Source organism: Sinocyclocheilus rhinocerous, unplaced genomic scaffold (genome assembly GCF_001515625.1).
Source record: "Sinocyclocheilus rhinocerous isolate Xijiao unplaced genomic scaffold, SAMN03320098_v1.1 scaffold1724, whole genome shotgun sequence".
Lineage (NCBI taxonomy): Eukaryota > Metazoa > Chordata > Actinopteri > Cypriniformes > Cyprinidae > Sinocyclocheilus > Sinocyclocheilus rhinocerous.
Genome location: NW_015626034.1, coordinates 683,508 through 702,734, shown reverse-complemented (window position 1 = coordinate 702,734; position 19,227 = coordinate 683,508). Strand labels below are relative to the sequence as shown.

At 36.2% G+C, this 19,227-nt stretch overlaps 1 protein-coding gene and 1 long non-coding RNA gene across 3 annotated transcripts in view; both read right to left on the bottom strand.

The window, feature by feature from the left end:
- The window catches only part of st6galnac3 (ST6 (alpha-N-acetyl-neuraminyl-2,3-beta-galactosyl-1,3)-N-acetylgalactosaminide alpha-2,6-sialyltransferase 3), a 129,353-nt gene that overhangs the window by 17,566 nt on the left and 92,560 nt on the right, over positions 1 to 19,227 (bottom strand). The gene's annotated exons all lie outside the window — the stretch shown is intronic.
- Positions 4,998 to 19,227, bottom strand: part of LOC107708699 (uncharacterized) — a 15,300-nt gene continuing 1,070 nt past the window's right edge. Inside the window, exons 2-3 of the long non-coding RNA XR_001636392.1 lie at positions 17,468 to 17,472; positions 4,998 to 5,008 (exon numbers count right to left, since the gene is read on the bottom strand). This is a non-coding gene — a long non-coding RNA (uncharacterized LOC107708699). The remainder of the gene's footprint in view (positions 5,009 to 17,467; positions 17,473 to 19,227) is intronic.

Genomic DNA, 19,227 nt, shown 5'->3' with positions numbered 1-19,227 from the left:
ATCAAAGATCATTCCTTATTATTTTTCAATAACCTGAAATAGGCTCAAATAGTAATCCACTTATCTTAATTTACAGTTTAATATGGTAAAAAGATTTAAAATTGATTAGCGATTGCCATTATAATCTCACATGATATGTGTTTTTATGAATTTATTGAGTAACTTGTGTATCTTGTAGGGTGTGTGACTTATTGTTATTTAAGGCAACATCTGGCAAAAGAAACAATCGCATTGCTATTCTGGTGCATCTCATTCTAATTCATTTATCTGCACTTGAATAAACAAGAAAAAATTACACTTAAGTTAATTAATTTTTGCTTGCGAGTAGCTGATGCATAACAGTTAAAATTACATGTGATAAATTTGGTTACATATTTATGAATGCATAATTCAGGTCATATAACAGGTCACCCTTTCTTTTAAGTTTTCTAAAGTATAAAACAAGTAAAATTCTGTTTAAAACAGTTTTAGGCGGAATCTGTCACACTGCAGGCTTCTGTTCTGTATGTGTTCAACGTGAGCTAAATGTCTTCCTCCTATCATTTACACATCAAAACAAAAAAATTACTTTACGGAGACAGCAAGAATTGACGTTTTTAGATCTAAAATCAATCTTCAAGGGCTAAATTGACTTTGTTGAACTACAAATCTAATCTGGGCGTAGCTCCATTTGCTGCAGGGAGGAATATGAGTGAGCAAAATAATGAACAATTTCAATATTTGAATTCTGCTCACATCCCATCTGGGTAATGTCTCTTTCAAAGGCTCCAGGATCTGTGATAATAGCCGATGAATGATGAGTCCTTTTGCATGCATTAGGACTTTTATTCCCTCACCCTATTCATACAGTTTTCCGGCAGCGCTTGAATTCATGGACTATAAAGCCATCCATCCCGACACACGGTTGATTCAACAGAACTTTCCCAAGAATACACAAACGGCGGCGCCTCAGGAAGCACTCTCTGGATAATGGGAGGTCATTTCTGCTATTTTGCTGACATTCAGCCAAATTTTACAAAGAGCTGAAATTACAGTGGCTGCTAAAAAAGAGGAAATGGATTTCCTAATACCATAAGCATGTGGTAATATGTCAGATAGGTGCTAGGGGAGTCGATACAGAATTTATTTATTAAAATTATGCAGAGCGACTTTGTGCAGCCGAGCAAAATAACAAATAAATGAAAAGATAAGCACATCTCAGAAATCCTCAGCGAGCATTCAGAATGAAAACAGTAAACTGAAGAACTAATCAAAACTAATACCTTTGTGCCTCCAGTATGAAATAAGGGATTAGAGTTGAAATAGGGGTCAATACTGTTGTCCAATACATTTCAACATATAAATAAATTACATGTACACATAACATCATGCTTCAGATGAGTCAAGATGTGTCAACTACTCTTTTTATACTCTTTTATTACCTTTTTTCACACATCAGTGGATCAGTGGCAACTCTTTTAATATGGATATATAAAACTACATATTTTCTAAATAAACTAGTAGGTGAGGACTACTCAATCTGTCAATCCTAAGGTAGCCCTGTATCACTGTAGACAGGTTTCGGGTTTATCCAAAGGTCTATATTGTAGCTGAAGGAAAATGACATCAACAAATTTATTTTGTCACAATACACAGTTCTGAATGGCCGTCTGAATGGATGGTGCAGTACAGTACCTACCACCAGGGCCATGGTAACAAGTGCAAAGAAGCTAGCACAATGGAATGAACCACAACTCAAGACAGTTTAGTAGAAGTATTTTTAACTTAACATGTTGCAATGCTCATGGCACAAGATGCTAAAAAAAACAGTCAAACAAATAGCAACAATTAAATTCATCAAATAAACTTGCTAATTAGCACATTATTAGGAAAGGCGATTTGCAAAGATTCATTAAAAAACTTTACACTCACTTCTTCCAGAGGTGAAGCTGGATCACGAATGATTCGCGCGAACATAGATGCATTTAGGTAGATCGGGGGCGCATTCCCTTCAAGAAACAAAGGTAATCCACTGCGTCTTCAGTGGCTCAGATGTAGGGAGTAAATGATGACTGCTATGTTCATTATTACATCCAACAACAAAACACCTCAATCGCTATGGAGCCATTCTTGTCTACATCTGCTCCAGCGGTGAAACAATGGCGAACTGATGACAGCTCACTCAGGGCGGAGCTAAGGTAAGACGCCAGTCCAGTCTGTGCTGAAACGCTACTGTCAATCAAACTATCGTGGGAGGGGCCTGTTTTTGTGACGTCACACAGACAGGCATCTGAGATGGGCTTGATTTAAGAAAGGGGAAATGATTTAACGAGATTTTTAAAAAAAACACTGGGTGGATTTTTATCATTTTAGGGTGGTTGTGTACACACACTGCCAACACACATTTCAGTTCAAACAGCTTGTAAAAGTGCATGTCGCATCTGATGACTTCTTTAATTAACATTATTAAATAACATAATTGAATATATTAACTTTCATTTTTCGGAAAGGATCTTTCTGTTCGGTACGCATGTATACCGAACAAGTCATAAAATTTTTTCAGGAAATTTAGACATGCCATATTGGCGCTCTTTGATGTGGCGTGACAGATCGCTGTATAGAAGCCTCAGTTCTAACGGCAGCACAGAGCATGAGCAAGCGCAATCATCCCTTCCTTTTTACTACTAGTTTTAACATGAAATAAACGAGTAAAAAGTCAGAATTATGAGACAAACTCACAATTGTGACTTTATAACTTATGAGATAAAACTCGGAATCTCAAGATAAAAAGTCATAATTGTGAGATCATAATTACCTTTTTTATATTTTTATTCGATGACTGAACTAAGCTTCCATAAGATAGTGAGTGAAATGGCTTGACAAAAGCTGATGTTATATACACTAGGGGTTTAACGGTACATGTAGGCTATTTAGGGTCTTTTTATTTAGGGCTATATAGGGTCTTTTGGTTCGGTACGCATGTGTACCGAACAAATACAGCGTTGGTTTAACCACTGCATGAGCGTAACTTCATTGGAAACTTCCAATTATTATTGTTACTTTTGATGAGAAACAAAGTCTCATCTTTCAAATTATGTCAATTTTTTCAGGAAATTCAAATGATGAATGCCGTTTTGGCACTCTTTGATGTGGCGTGACAGATCGCTGTATAGAAGCCTCAGTTCTAACGGCAGCACAGAGCATGAGCAAGCGCAATCATCCCTTCCTTTTTACTACTAGTTTTAACGTGAAATAAACATGAATGAACATCTCATGTAATCGCTCAATCAGTGTTTCAATTGCGGAAAGACGCCAATAAAACCACTTGTAAACAAAAAGTCACGTAGCATTTCATTTACCTCAGGCAAGTCATCAGTGTCTCCAGCTTGTTATTTGCTAGAGAAATTAAGTCTAGAGAAGAGCATTTTGAGAAATATTAGACATTATAGTTTACTTCACCTGTTAGTGATATATTTATATATTATATAATTGATATTATATAAAATATTTTTTATGAAACAAATTATGAGTCAAGTTATGAGTCAACAGTCATGACTGTGTCAATGATTATATTTCAACAACAAATAGAAATTGTATACTTTAGAAGTTAATTTAAAAACTGCATTGTGTGCAATTTACATGTTTGCATACACATTTTTAATTTGAGTGTTATTATAGTTAAAAATAAATAGTAATTGAATTTTGGGCTCTGTTGTAAATTGTACCTTAATAAACCTTATAGTAATGTAAAAGGGTTCCCTATAGTTTAGAGGTAGATTTTTATCCCTAAGAAAATTTTAATTGTAATTGAATTTATTTAAAGAAAATATAAAAGAAGTCTAAAACATACATTGTGATTTACTATTATATCATTAGAATAATAAACATAAATTCACAAGTTACATTTAAATATTCAAACTTTACAACTATATTTTCAGATTTACCTCTATTTATTCAGACTTTTAACTATATATTCAGATTTACATTAATATATTCAGACTTATAACTATATATTCAGATTTACATTTATATATTCAGAATTATAAGTATATATTCACATTTACATTTATATATTCAGACTTATAACTATATATTCAGATTTACTTCTATGTATATATTCAGACATGACATAATATGTTCAGCCTTATAACTATATATTCACAATTTACATGTATATATTCAGATTTTTATATAATTATTTCATATTTGGCACCTCAAAAAAATTTATATATATATATGTATATATATGTTTAGTTTTTTTTCCTCCTGTTGTACCGAAACCAAATTAGAATGTCGTGGAAAAGTTCATTTATTTCAGTAATTCAACTCAAATTGTGAAACTCGTGTATTAAATAAATTCAATGCACACAGACTGAAGTAGTTTAAGTCTTTGGTTCTTTTAATTGTGATGATGTTGGCTCACATTTAACAAAAACCCACCAATTCACTATCTCAACAAATTAGAATACTTCAGAAGACCAATAAAAAAAACATTTTTAGTGAATTGTTGACCTTCTGGAAAGTATGTTCATTTACTGTACATGTACTCAATACTTGGTAGGGGCTCCTTTTGCTTTAATTACTGCCTCAATTCAGCGTGGCATGGAGGTGGTATGGAAGCCCAGGTTTCTTTGACAGTGGCCTTCAGCTCATCTGCATTTTTTGGTCTCTTGTTTCTCATTTTCCTCTTGACAATACCCCATAGATTCTCTATGGGGTTCAGGTCTGGTGAGTTTGCTGGCCAGTCAAGCACACCAACACCATGGTCATTTAACCAACTTTTGGTGCTTTTGGCAGTGTGGGCAGGTGCCAAATCCTGCTAGAAAATGAAATCAGCATCTTCAAAAAGCTGCTCAGCAGAAGGAAGCATGAAGTGCTCCAAAATTTATTGGTAAACGGGCAGTGCCACAACCTGATCACCTCCATGCGACGCCGAATTGAGGCAGTAATTAAAGCAGAAGGAGACCCTACCAAGTTATTGAGTACATGTACAGTAAATGAACATACTTTCCAGAAGGTCAACAATTCACTAAAAATGTTTTTTTTTTTATTGGTCTTATGAAGTATTCTAATTTGTTGAGATAGTTAATTGGTGGGTTTTTGTTAAATGTGAGCCAAAATCATCACAATTAAAAGAACCAAAGACTTAAACTACTTCAGTCTGTGTGCATTGAATTTATTTAATACACGAGTTTCACAATTTGAGTTGAATTACTGAAATAAGTGAACTTTTCCACGACATTCTAATTTATTGAGATGCACCTGTATATATATATATATATACACGTCATCCCATTTATAATGTCATCCCATTTCTCTTTTATTGTTTATGAATCACTGTTTTGCTAAGTAACAATACATGTGAACATAAGATTCAGTAATCTCAAAAAACTCAATCCAGATTTACTAATCAAATATCAAATCCACACAAGCTTTTTGAAGCTTTTTGAATCAAATTAACCAGAGAGGAATTATCACGATTAGAATGACAGTATACGGCTTAATTAACGACTGTATTAAACGACATACAAAGAATCAAGCCTGCAGCACAATTCTGACTGCTACCAAGCCCAGCTGCATTTGATTCCCATCCTCCATAAGTAAATAAGTCAAGCAAATCCTGAAAGGATTGGGGTATTATTAGGTAAACATTTTTAAATGCCTCCAAGCTTTCAGTTCCAATTAAACTACTACAAAGTAAACTTTGAGTCATTAGGAACTGAGACTGTTAGTTAATAAAAGAGCAGAATGGACTATGACAACACGGCATTTAGTGTTTCAGATATGCTTTTGTTTTTTAGAGCTGCATCTTGGCACCTTGTTCATCGGGGCTACATTTAAAGTCCACTCAGTGTGTTTGAACACACTTTAGTCTGATTATGTCCAACCAAACAGTCAGCAGATCTAATTATCTCTAATGACATTATACTGTCACATTATATTGCACGATGTGCAGGTGCACTCATTAATATAGGGTAAAAGGGTCTGATTCAATCAGGCATTGAGAGGACGCCGACCAACGCTTTCCCGAGGCAGAATTGTGACTACTTCACAACTGTTGATGAGAACCATAAGAGACTGTCAAGGCAATTAAATGCTACATTTAAACCTGCCTGTTAAATGATAGTATAAAATGGACAGTTCAGACTTTAACATTTAAAATGGGATGAGCCCAACATGAAGGCTATTTCTGACTGTAAATGAATTCTGTATTAATATGGCAAGTGTCTACATTGCTTTATGTTTAGCTGTTGTTTGGACACACTTTCTCACTGCTCTGTGCTTGGCTCTCTTGCTTTTTTATTTTATAAGTAAATGTAAAAGATATATAGATATATCATAACACCTAATATGCCATTTTGTCCGACAAACAAACCAGAGAGGAGAGTAGGTGTGCATCTCAATCAGCTCCCTAGTTCAGTAGTCAGGGCACTGATTAGGGAGCCAGCCATTTTAAGGGCTGTCTCAATCGCGAAATCCTTCCAGTGCACTGGAACGTATACTGGAATGCACAGCAAATATTAGGGAGCACTGATACTCACTCTGCTCCCTTACTGGGAATTACGTCACATTTCTGAAGTGGTAAACAAACCGCATGAGCCAACTCAATAAACATAACATTCATAATTAATAATCGGCTGAAATGTTGTAAGGACATTTATCAGAACAATGTGTTTAAAAAGAATAAATATAATATCAAAAAGGAAGTGATGCCAAAAGCAACCTGCTCTGTCTGCTGGCACATTGTCAGCGACCTCTTTGCTCCGCGATGTATTTTTCACTGCGTAAGAACATGATGTGTGTCGTCAGAGCCATAGATATGTATAGATGCCACATTTGACCGCTTCAGGGGCCTCATTTATAAAGTGTGCGTATGCTCAGGTTTGATCTTAGAGTGTGTGTACACTTATATTCACATCAACACTCATATTTGTAAAAACTGCCTTTGACGTGGAAAAGTGCAGACGTACATACTATTTCTTGTCAGAGTACTGCAGGTTTTTGAAAATGTAAGCTGGTCTTGCAGCTCGCTGTTCTAAATTAAAGGATTTGGACGATGACTGGTGATCTTTTATATGGTAATGACATTAATTAGGAGTCGTTTACAAGGCAGAGAGCTGAAACCTTTCAGTTGTGTACAAGTTCAGGATCATTTGCGATTCATAGATTTCGGATAGATTTTATCTGAAAGAGAGGTGTATATGTGTTTTCTGTGCGTAGGTTCATTCTATGAATCACACGTAGGCATATTTGAGAGATTACTGTAAGATCAAATTTAGGATGGTTTCTGCACAACATTTTATAAATGAGGCCCCAGACACATTGACGTGTCTGCCATCTTGGAACGGTCCATGTTGTCACTCACAATAACAATCAACGAGTTTCAAGATGCAACAACACTGTGCAGCATTTGGTTGTAAAAACTGCCTAAATATAAATTCCTGAAGAAACTTGATAACATTTCACAGGTAAGAATATGTTGGTTTGTGTTTTTTAAAAGTACCTTTTAAATGCCTTGTTAGCTACAGACGTCGTCTTGTTGTATTGTGTTAGTTTAGCAAAAGCATCTTCTGAAGTCTACTGAAGATATAAATATACATACATGTGTATAACCACAGTTGCAGTGCAGATGCACTGGCAACTTGCTCTCGAGTGTTCATGGACGTCTTTGACTGCTCAAATATGGCGGATGGCTTAAGTATAGCGGCCCATAGAAAGAGCCGTTAATAGGGCATCTATCTATACATATGGTTAGATCTAGAGCACCATGGTTTGTAGCAACAGTAACAAAGGGGTGGGGGTCTTAGCGTAGGGTCAATTATGGAATGAGTTTAATTAATCTATAAAGCAGCTCAGAACAGTGATGTCATCATCCAGCTCAGTTCAGTTCAGTTCTCATCCAACAGTGTCTGTGCAATACTGCCAAATATTAGGTGCCCCCAACTAAGCAAGCCAAAAGGCAACAGTGGCAAGGAACCCAACACCATCGGTGACAGAAATGGAGAAAAAACCTTGAGAGAAACCAGGTTCAGTCAGGGGTCCAGTTCTCCTCTGGCCAGGCAAACCAGCATGGTGTGGTTTAATTCCATGCATCACTAGTCAGAGTTGTGGTCTGATATCTTTCTGAATATTTCATCCAGATCCTTAAGCTTCAACAATAAATGTCACATATTACACTTCTGTATGGGCCTCATTCCTGAGACAAGACAACATAGCTGCCTATATTCAGACGGAATACCTCCATCTGGTTCAGAAACTACTTTCTGCACAAACTGCCAAAGACTTCTATAAAAGATTGCAGTTCTTAAAACAAAAGTTACTCGCAGTCCTGCCAGAACACACAGGAAAGCTTCATCATGGACCCCCTCAGCATACAGCTGGTGAGTCCTGTGAATCTTGTGCTCCTTGACAGGTTATTCTGAGTATAGAGAAACAAACAGTAACTGATGACCACACTAACTGATGGCATAAATCAAGACAGTTGTGAAAGGTAATCAGTGGGGAAGTGTAATGTGTCAGAACTCATAAGTATTACAACTCTATATACAAACAAAACATGAGGGCTCGTAACATAAATGCTTCAAAACTCTGCTGTCTTTTGTCACATCCTTGTCTTTATTTTTCATATTGCCTGCACATAATTTCAGCGGATTCAGCAGCAGATCACACTATAAATAAACGCATAATCGCTTACTTTATGTCCTCTGTGTTTACATCCGTATGACAGCGCGCTGCACTAGTGTTGCCAAATCCACAGTTTCCCCACGGAATTAGGCTACTTTTCTACTGTTGCCGCGAGATGTTTTTCAACTTCGTGGGTGGACGCGACCCCACTAACGCAATATTTATCCCCCTGAACATGGTTGTGCTAGTTTTGGACTAGTTTTGAGAAGCAATTGGGCAGATTTTGTTGTGTAAACCTGGAAACCCTGTTCGTATTGTTCTTATGCGGGTCAGTTCAGAACCATGATCTGTTCACACTGTAAAACTGATAGTGGCCACATTTAAAACAACAATGTGAACAGCTGCACAACAAAATCAGATCAGAGAAAAAAAATCGGAATTGAGCACTAAGGCTCACAGTGTGAACGTAGCCTAAGTGACAACTGCATACTGCTTTCCTCAAGAAACCATTTTTGATGTAACTGGAACTTCAGAACATTCTGAAGAAGCACAAGACTGCAAAGCAGGTTATTATTCATATGGGGAAGAATGATATTCGGAAAGAGCAGTCAGAATTCTGAGGGATTTCAATGAACTCTCTGAACCATTTGGAAGACTGGAAATTCAGTTGTTTATCAATGGACCACTCCCAACAAGAGGGAGTAAAACTTAGAAGAACATGCAACATGAGAGGAATGAATGTAATTGACATTTTCTGGACCCAAAGACAACTTTTTAAATCAGATGTCCTCCACCCAAACAAACTTGGTGCAAGAGTGCTAAAGGACAAAATATCTACTTCTCCCTCAACCATCCTTTAGCAGTATAGTCCACTGCACCAAAATGGCACAAACACAGCTGGTGAGTGTCTGAATGACCACAGGACTTCACATCAGTACCTGAATGGACATGTGATTGACATATGCAACAAGGACGATGATAACAGCCATAACAACCACTGCTTACGGACACAATCCCAGCTGAGCCCTGCCCATAGAGAGACGAACTATAGACGAACACATAGTTACGAACTAGAACTGCTCCAAGATTCTGCACCCAAAGATGAACTTTTGGGAAGGAAGCCAGGGTAACATCTTTCAGCCTCAGATGACACCAGAGCCACAGTCACTCATAGCAGACATGTTATCCCTCTCTCCAGCATCTCCACTTCTGAGTTCCTAAGAAAAAATAGAGGAACTGGTGTATGTTGGAACCAAACTCTCCCACTCTTTTGCTGCAAGCCCCCAGATATCAAACTAAAAGCGATGAACTCCGCAACCACTAAAGCCTATGGGTTGCTCTTGCTCTACCCCTGTGAGATCTCTCTGGCCTCTACCACAACACCAGGCCCCACGTCATTCTCCATCCGCTGTAGGTGAACAACAAACAACTGATAACAGCTCTCAGTGATATGTGTGAGCTATGATAACAGCAACTTTCTCAAATGTTTACAGAACAAGTGGGAACCTAGTGTTCCTATTGCTTTCTCTATATCTGATTTGTTAAGTGATAAAATGTCTAAGGCAGGGATCTCCAACCCTGCTCCTGGATGGCTACAATTCTGCAGACTTCAGTTCCAACCCTGCTCCAACACACCTGTCTGTAATTATCAAGTAACCATGAACACCTTGATTAGCTGGTTCAGGTGTGTTTGATTGGGGTTGGAGCTGAAATGTGCAGAATAGTAGCTCTCAGGGAGCAGGGTTGGAGAGCCCTGGTCTAAGGCCTTCTCAAATCTTATAGCAACCCCATCTAATCTACTGCCTATTAAAAACAGATACTGTTAAGTTAGCAGTTTTAAACATCCACTCACTTAAAAATAAATCACTTCTAGTCAATGACGTCATCAACACAAACAATATGGATTTTAAGTTTCTAAAATATAAAAGCTGCAATGCAAGAGTCCGCAATGAAACAGCCCCTCCTAACTTTTCTTTTATAAGAGTCTGAAGAGCTATTTGAAGAGGTGGAGGCATATCTGCTCTATTTAAAGATGACTATCAATGCAAGCAAGTGTCATTTGTTGAATACATGTCCTTTGAGTATGCGAGTACAGCATTAAATGGTGCTCCATGCATTATTTACAGGTCTCTGAAATATTCTTCAGTCTTTATTGATGATTTCACATTATCTGATTTTAACATTCACATTTATAATGCTTATAATCTAATACATGAAAAGAACTCAGAACTGTTCCACAATCGTGGACAGAATCTAGATTTATTGATCATTAAGGGTCTAAACATTTCATCCAATGTTATTCAGGATGTAGCTGATAATTTCTGTATTTTCTTTAATATGTTGATCTCTCCTCCCATTAAAGCTAGAGCTGTCTCTGTCAAAAAAAAAGCATACTTAAATGACATCAAGCATATCTGCAGACAGTGTTGCTTTTCTCCTTGAGTCCTTCGATTCAAAAGTTAAAAATTGTTATTGATGATATTGCTCTGGTGAAAGCACAACAGCAGTTCTAAGAAAAGAAAATACAGAAAAGCTGAGCGCATGTGGTGGAAAACAAAACTTGTACTCCATTAAATTCTAAAAAGTCAACCTTCATGCTTTCAATGTGCAACTAGACACTGCTAGACAGGCCTTTTTAAACATTATGAGCGGCAACTTAAACAACGCTTGTACTCTTTTTGCTACTGTAGAGAGACTAACAAACCCCTCAAGTAACATTCCCAGTGAGCTGCTCTCTGAAACCAAATGCAATTAGTTTGCTTCCTTTTTTTCTTGGAAGATCAATAATACCTGACAGGAGATCAGCACGTCCTCGCATTGCGCTGATGTCAGACAGAACCGGCCACAACAACTTCAGAAATGAGTCACTGTGTCTCATTTCGAGGCAACTGATGGTAAAGCCTTTAGCATCTTTAAACATCAACCTACTCCCCTGACACACTCCAAACATCTTTCTTCAAAAGTGTGTTTAACTGTTTAGAAGAAGATCTCATAGAAGCGGTAAATGCCTCACTAGCCACGTTTACATGGACAGTTTTTGTTTCAAAAAGAATGAATTCATTCTGACTGATGAATCCAAACATAGTGTTTACATGAACTCTAAATAAAGTGATCGGGTTGATGTGCGTGTTCATATGTCACAAGCTTCAAATCAGATTTAATCTTTTGACAAGAGCACACTGCACGAATATACAGAGTTCCCCGCTGATTTCGCATATTAAACATCCTCATTTTATTTGTTTTAAAAAGCAGTCTTAATATTTATCTATTTCAGGTACTAATTAGGAGACGACAAGCACATGAATATTTGTGCAGTGATGCTTATATTAATCAAGCATTAAAAACTTCCATTCCCTCACCTAAAACAAGACGTCTGCAACTTGTGGCACAACGTTATCCTACACATCTTTACAGAAGATGAGTGGAAAGGGAATTTTAGATTGACGCGACAGTCATTTAATATATTCAACAACAGCAACAACTACATCAGCTCGTTCCAATTTGTCATGTGTCATTTCACCATTTCAATCCGATCAAGTGTTTACATGTCCCAATGAACAGATTAGAAAAGGTTTATTCCACCCCTCTCAACCCGATTGAAATTCCAATTGGTTTGGGCATTTTTATTCTGACCGAGGCATTTACTTTGAGCATTTTCATTCAGATTGGACTTTTAAATTGATTGCATTCGTAATACAAGGCTCCATGTAAACATATCTACTGAGTCCGCTTTCAGCTATTATTTTCTGTCAATATGGGGTGCTGTGTGTACATTAATGAGGAAAAAAAATTAACTTAAATGATTTTAGCAAATGGCTGCAATATAACAAAGAGTGAAAAATTTAAGGGGGTCTGAATACTTTCCGTACCCACTGTATTTTAAAATTCTTATTCTGTTCTGATACGGTTACATTTAAATTATTTGTTGTAAAGTGAGGGGAACTAAAATATCATATAGTGTTCATAATGTTGGTACATTATAACATTATTAGGCCTGCCGTTATTATTTCTGAAAATGCAACTTATACGAGACGTATCTTTTTTTATTTTCCTCAAAAAAAAAAAAAATTTATTGTGTTTTTAAAAGCATGCAGCAAACGAAAATATGCGATTAATCTGTTAAAATGTGTTACTGTGGGTTAACAAATGTACATTAGTAGGCTATTCTTATGCTTGGCTTCACAGATAGCAACAGAGTCTGGGCCAAATCTGGTTTACATTCACTTCTGGCTTTTTTCAGTCTTGATTGCAAATGTTTTTTTTTTTTAATGTACGATGGATAATTAAAACAAAAATCAGGCGTGTATATTAATAACATCAATTACTAGGCCTACATTCTTTTTTTCAGAAATGGAAGTAACTTAAAATGTTATTGTGTGTTTGTAATTTTAATAGTTTTATATATAGGCCTATACAGCAAAACTACGGAGCTTCCAGTAGGTTATTTTACGGAGCTGTAAACACGGAAATCTCCGACTGCATGCAATCTTTGACGAACACCCAATTCATATATCAAACTAGGCTATATGTTATTAAATTGTACATAGGCTATATATCAAATTATTTTATTTACAAGTTTCATGTTTGTGTTTATCCAGTTTTTTCCCCCGTTGCATCTGAAAATTACTTTCAGAAAAATTTTTTTTTCAAAGCAGTTATGATTTAAATAAAATCTTTAAGTCACATCTGTGACCCATTCTGGTCCACCTTTGTGTGTGGTATAAAACATCTTTAAAGCACATGCCATGTCCTCCACAAATTCTGGGTTCAGGATGGCCACAAAGCAGCTAGTCAGAGTCACTCAGACAGACAATGACAGGCCTGATGGACAAAACTACTGCACATGTCTGAAGATATAATTTTCCTCGATAAAACGATATGAAGAGTTCGATAAATGTTCGATATAATGTTTATGCGCCAAAAGCGGAACGAAACCGCGCGACTCATTTAAATCGCGCCACACGGACCGTTTATCTATGGAAGGCCTGACCTTTTTCCATATTTATCTGCTCAGATCAAAGTTCAAACGGCTGGCGCGAGCTCACTAGAGCAGATGCGTTTACTCGGTCACGCGAGCATTATGCAGCGCTGTGAGATCCAATGTGAAGCGCTTGAATTCAGCGATGAACACAAATGACTCGGTGATTTAAACTAGTTTAAAGAAAAACAGGAGAAACGCTGTGTGCAACGAGACAGCTAAATAAATAAAAACTTGGTCAGAATAAATGTAACCATATAAAACTTAGGTTGCTACAATTTTTACAGATGTTACTGATTTTTGATAATGAACAAAAATTTACCTCTGCATCCTAACTCAAATCAAATGTGCATTTCTAAGAGACAAAAAGTGATATAATTATTATTAATATTATCAGGAAACCCAAACCTGTTTCTTGATTTGAAACAATATCACTCATTAGAACATGCAGAAACAAAGAAATTAATTTTTCAATTTAGATATTTATTTTGTTAAGGAAAATTAATGGTCTGGTTTCTACGACTTTCACTTTGGAGCAAAAATATAATAATGTGATAATTTGTTTGGCCATATCGCCCAGCCCTAAGTTCATGTTAACTGAAACCTTACTGAAAGTGTTACCCTTTCCTTTTTTAGATTTAATTTTGACATTTTTACCTTTATTCAGGCAATTATAGATGATAAGACAACACCCAAAAAGTACAACAAAATATCACAGTGTAATAAGGTTGTAATAAAGCAATTATAAAGATTTAACCGGTAAAATGGTTGATAAGCAAAGTGAAAAACCCACAAAATGGAGTCTCAGATTATCGGTAATATCTGCAGTAACTTAGCACCCTGTGTGTGTGTGTCAACACAAAGGTCAACAGGACTATCATGGCAACAAGGTAATGTGACAGTGTGATTTAGGAGGGCTGTCGGCAGTTATCTGCACATAGTTTACCCGGCCACGCCCACACACAGTTTGACAGCAAACCGGTAAATGTGCGACATTTAAGATAAAAGAACTCAGTTTGGAGGATTCTGCCTGGCCCAATGCACTGCAGGTGCTGCTCAAGTACATAGATTTCACAAAAGTTAACACACAGCCTGTGAGGGAACACAGAAAGGTTGGGGAGGCAAGAATGAGGGGAGAAATAAAGGATAATGAAAACAGAGGAAGAAAGGTCAGAAGAGCATGAAAAGGAATAGTAGAAAAAGAAATCTAGGAAGCATAATAAAAATCTTTTGTACTGCAGAAAAGATTTTATGCTGAAAATCTGAAATAAGGTTTCATTTGTTCATATTGGTTGACATGAGCTAACAATAAAAATACTTCTACAGCCTTTACTAATCTTAGTTAATGTCACATTTATTTACACATTTTTAAAGTCAAAATTCATATCTGTTAGTTAATTCACTGTGAATTAACATCAACAAGCAATGAACAATAGTATTTTATTAGCTAACATTAACAAAGGTTAATGCATTAACTAATGTTCACAAATGAGACCTTTTGCCTTTACAGATATGACAGTGTGAAAAGAAGCTACTTGCAAGTAAATATTACCTATATGATTGTTTGTATGCAGTGAGTGAGCTGTTTGAAATGTGCCTTAAATGAGTATATGAATGTTCATTATTGTACATTTATTAGTTATTTCAGCATCATTACATTAGACAAAAGTAAAAGTTAATCTATAAATTCAAATGTTTTAAATTTAGTTAACTTTATTAGATATATTCATTCACTTAAGCAGATTTTACTTAATTTTAATCCACTGAAATGTACTCATGTAAAACTAAATGAAATCTTACTTGTCATTTTTTAAGCTGAAGAAAAATGAGCAATTTCAACTCAAAGCTGATTAAGAATCTGAAAATCTTAATCAGTCACACCATGATTGAAAAAAAAAGGAATATTTAATTGCTTGGATTAGTGAGTCAGAAGACTGCGTAGTTCCTGCGGAACAGATCTCATTCCACTCTGTGCAATGATGCTAATTAAACTCGTCTTGACATGCCCTGTGACAAAAAAAGAACAGCGTCCTGCTTACAGGGATACACCAAAACACATGCCTAGTATAATTATGTAGCTCTAACTCATAAATGCTCAGTCTTTGTTTACTGCACAGCATTTTCTTTAAACAGTAATTGTACTCCCTGACTCCCTGAAACCCTGACTTCAAAAGACATTTTAAACAAAGATAAATTTGCATTTCCCAAAGGAAATATCAGTTCTCGCAAGGCTGCAAAAGCATAATGTTTTCACCTTAAAGTTTTAGTTCACTTTGCTGTTGTCCTGACACTCATCACCCGTTTGGTTTTCAGTCGACTCGACACAAGAATCACTGTGCACATGATAATGAGGATAAATGGCTAAATATATGAAAGGAATATAAGACCAATGATAATTCGGTATGCAAATATATGTAAGAAAGAAGATTACAAGTGAATATGCAAATACTACAACAACATCGTCACTGATCATCACGTTTTGAACATTCTATAAATGTCATTTATACAGACATTTTCAGTTCAATTTTAATACAAAACTAAAACTATATATATATTTAAAAAAATTAACAGAGTTAAGTGGTTTGGGCTAAATTTGGTGTTTATGATTTTAGATCCTTATTGTTAGACATAACAATGAGTGGTCGACCCATATTGATTTTGATATTGATATCTTCGAGAGCAGGGTGGCTGATGGTCGAACTATATAACATCACACAATGAAATTTAAAGATAGTAAAAACAATATATATTAAACAGATTCATATTTTAGATGGCAACTTCTTGATTTTGTAATCTTAATAGTATTTTTCACAAATAAATTGTTAAAAATATGAATATGAGCACATGCATTATGCAGTCTGGTAATTGGTATTTATTAGACGTTTAAAGACGGTTTAAGTGATTAAGTGTTATAAATGCAAGTTTGTTAAATGCTTACAGTAGACGAGAAAGTATAATGAGAAGACAGATGAGAAAATATGTTTGCCTTTCTATTACCACAAGAGAAGCAAACGCAATATTTTTTCATAAACTACTTACTTTCTTTGTTTAACAGTTGTCTAATAATTTATGAGATAGAACTGTTAAAGAGAGACAGTAAACTAATGAAGATGGAGAATTAGTACTGGCATTCTCAGCACTGTCAAAATAAAAGTCCTACTTCTGACACATTGGCTAAACAGAAAAACTTATGTGCCAGTGCCAATATTTAAAATATGCTAAGTATCGTCCAATATATTGACAATGGCCATATATCAGTCGTCCACATTGTGTTTTATTGACAATTAAATACAGAAAACAAAACATTTTAACACAAGTCTTTTTTTAATCCAATTTTACTTCCAACCTACATTGGCTTATTGGAAAGACATGCCTCTACCTACATTTTTGCAATTCTAAAAATGTACCTCTACACATAATTCAATGCATTTTCTAGCTAAACACTAGTGGCAGTAAATCACCAACAACTTTTATTATGAGTGGATGGGTCCAAGTCTTGTAAAACGTGATTTATGATAAAAAGAGCTCACAGACTTGTAGAAGCAAGCAAAAATGGCATAGTTGCTTCAGTTAGTGCTTTATCTCATGCTTGCGTTTGGTTAGGTTTAGGGTAAGTGGTATGTTATTTCCAAATGCGATATAGAGCTTGTTGTTTACTTCATTTAAAACGTAATAATCAATTTAGTTTAGCTTGCGCTCACTGTTGTACATGGAAGCAGCTCCGGGCAGATGACGTATGAGTTCTTGAAAGAGTTCGCGCATGCGACGGTGAGTCTCGTGAAAACGGATGACGTATGAGTTCAGCGCTGCGGAGCCGTGTGAGACACTTTTTTTTTTATGGATGGGCACATTTTATTTAACTGCTTTTGGACAGATGCATTCAACACCCACTGATTGGCATGAAACAGCTTGAAAGATCAAAGACCATTTTTAATTTAACTCTGACTGGATTCGTCTGAAAGAAGAAAGTCATATACACCTAGGATGACTTGAGGGTGAGTAATTTATGGGCTAATTTTCATTTTTGGGTGAACTTACCCTTTAAGCCTGATTAAACAGGGATTTCTGTAATGTCTACTGTTAGAACTGACAATCAGCCTCAGATTGCTTTCACTTAGACAGAACAGTACAGTATGAGGAGAGCACAGAATTGCTCAAACTGAGCACAATCATTCTCCTGGATTCCTTAAGCTTTCATTCATCATGTGCTACATTAGAGCTGTCATCACACATATCTGAAATGTCATTGCTGCTCACAATCAGATGGGTGGATGTCTGACACTCAGAATAATGGAGTGTCTTTCTTTCGCTTCGCCTGCTGGTTCACACTGTTGGCCTCTGATTTATGGATCACACTGGACTAATGAGACGGAAATGGCTGTTCTGATGTACTTTTGGGATTTCATTCAGTGTTTGACAGGTATTCAAAACTGGATTAAGGCGTGAACAATATGAAAATTGAAACTCAAATAATACACAGAGATAAATAATACTGCACACATGCATTTGAACATCTGAAACATATGCAAGAGAAAATCATCAGTGTTTTGTCACTGCTAGGTGTCACTTTTTAAGTCTTTCTAACATCATCACAAATAACGAAAGAGCATAACTGGTCTATGCCTGAAGGTCACTGACAAAGTAAGAGTGTCCATAAGAAAGAAAAGTAAAAAGAAAAAAAAATCCAGTTTAAAATATGTGCCAGGTTTCTGTTTTACACACTTATATTTATTGCAGTGTTTTCTTCAAGTTGTATCCTTCAAATACAGTGGTATTTTTTATAATGTTGTGGAGATGCCTTCACACGACATCAACACTTCCGTGCAGCTGTGGTTGTACAGTAAGCTATTATCATTGGTCCTATTCAAACCGGAAAATAGACTGTTCCACCGAATCCAGCAGTGTCCGCCACAATATCGAAGTAAGTGCGCATCATTGATCATTGTTCTCGCTAAAAATATTTTCTCATAACATGAGATGTGCAGTTTATTTTAAAGATAAATTATTGTGCACCTATAGCACTCTTCGCTGTCATTAAAACATAACATACCACAGGAAAAGTAATCAAGCGCATCCACTACAAATAGGCTATATCTAAATTCATATAATTTTGGTTTAACTTCTGCGTAATGACTTTATGTAATTTCAGTGCTTATCTAAATAGTGGAATATTTAATGTAAATGTATATGATAATATGAAAACAGTTTAAAATCGTTGTTTACTTCATTACGTTTCTTTCTCCAGGAAAAAAAGTCTGTACGCATGGGTCAGAGTTTGCGTGCAGGTGCGCACATTTTCCCGTCAAGTTATTTTTTTATAAATCCCACCTTTTGCGTAGGAAGTGGCGTACACCTCTTTCAGGGCAGGTTTTGTGCGTACGCAACGGTTATAAATGAGGCCCCTGGTCCTCTCTATGGTATACTTTTCAGATTTTTATAATTTTTTCCCCCTGCATGTTGGTTGGAACTCATGATTTCTATTTAGTGGACAAAGGTGTTTCAAATGTAAAAGGGGTCATATGATGCGATTTCAAGTTCCCTTTCAGTCAGTCACGTTCGACGTTACGTCAGTCGTGACTGACGAATTGGGATCTCGCCCGAGAGCCCAATCACCTTCGAGTGTTAACTAAACAAGCCAATGACAG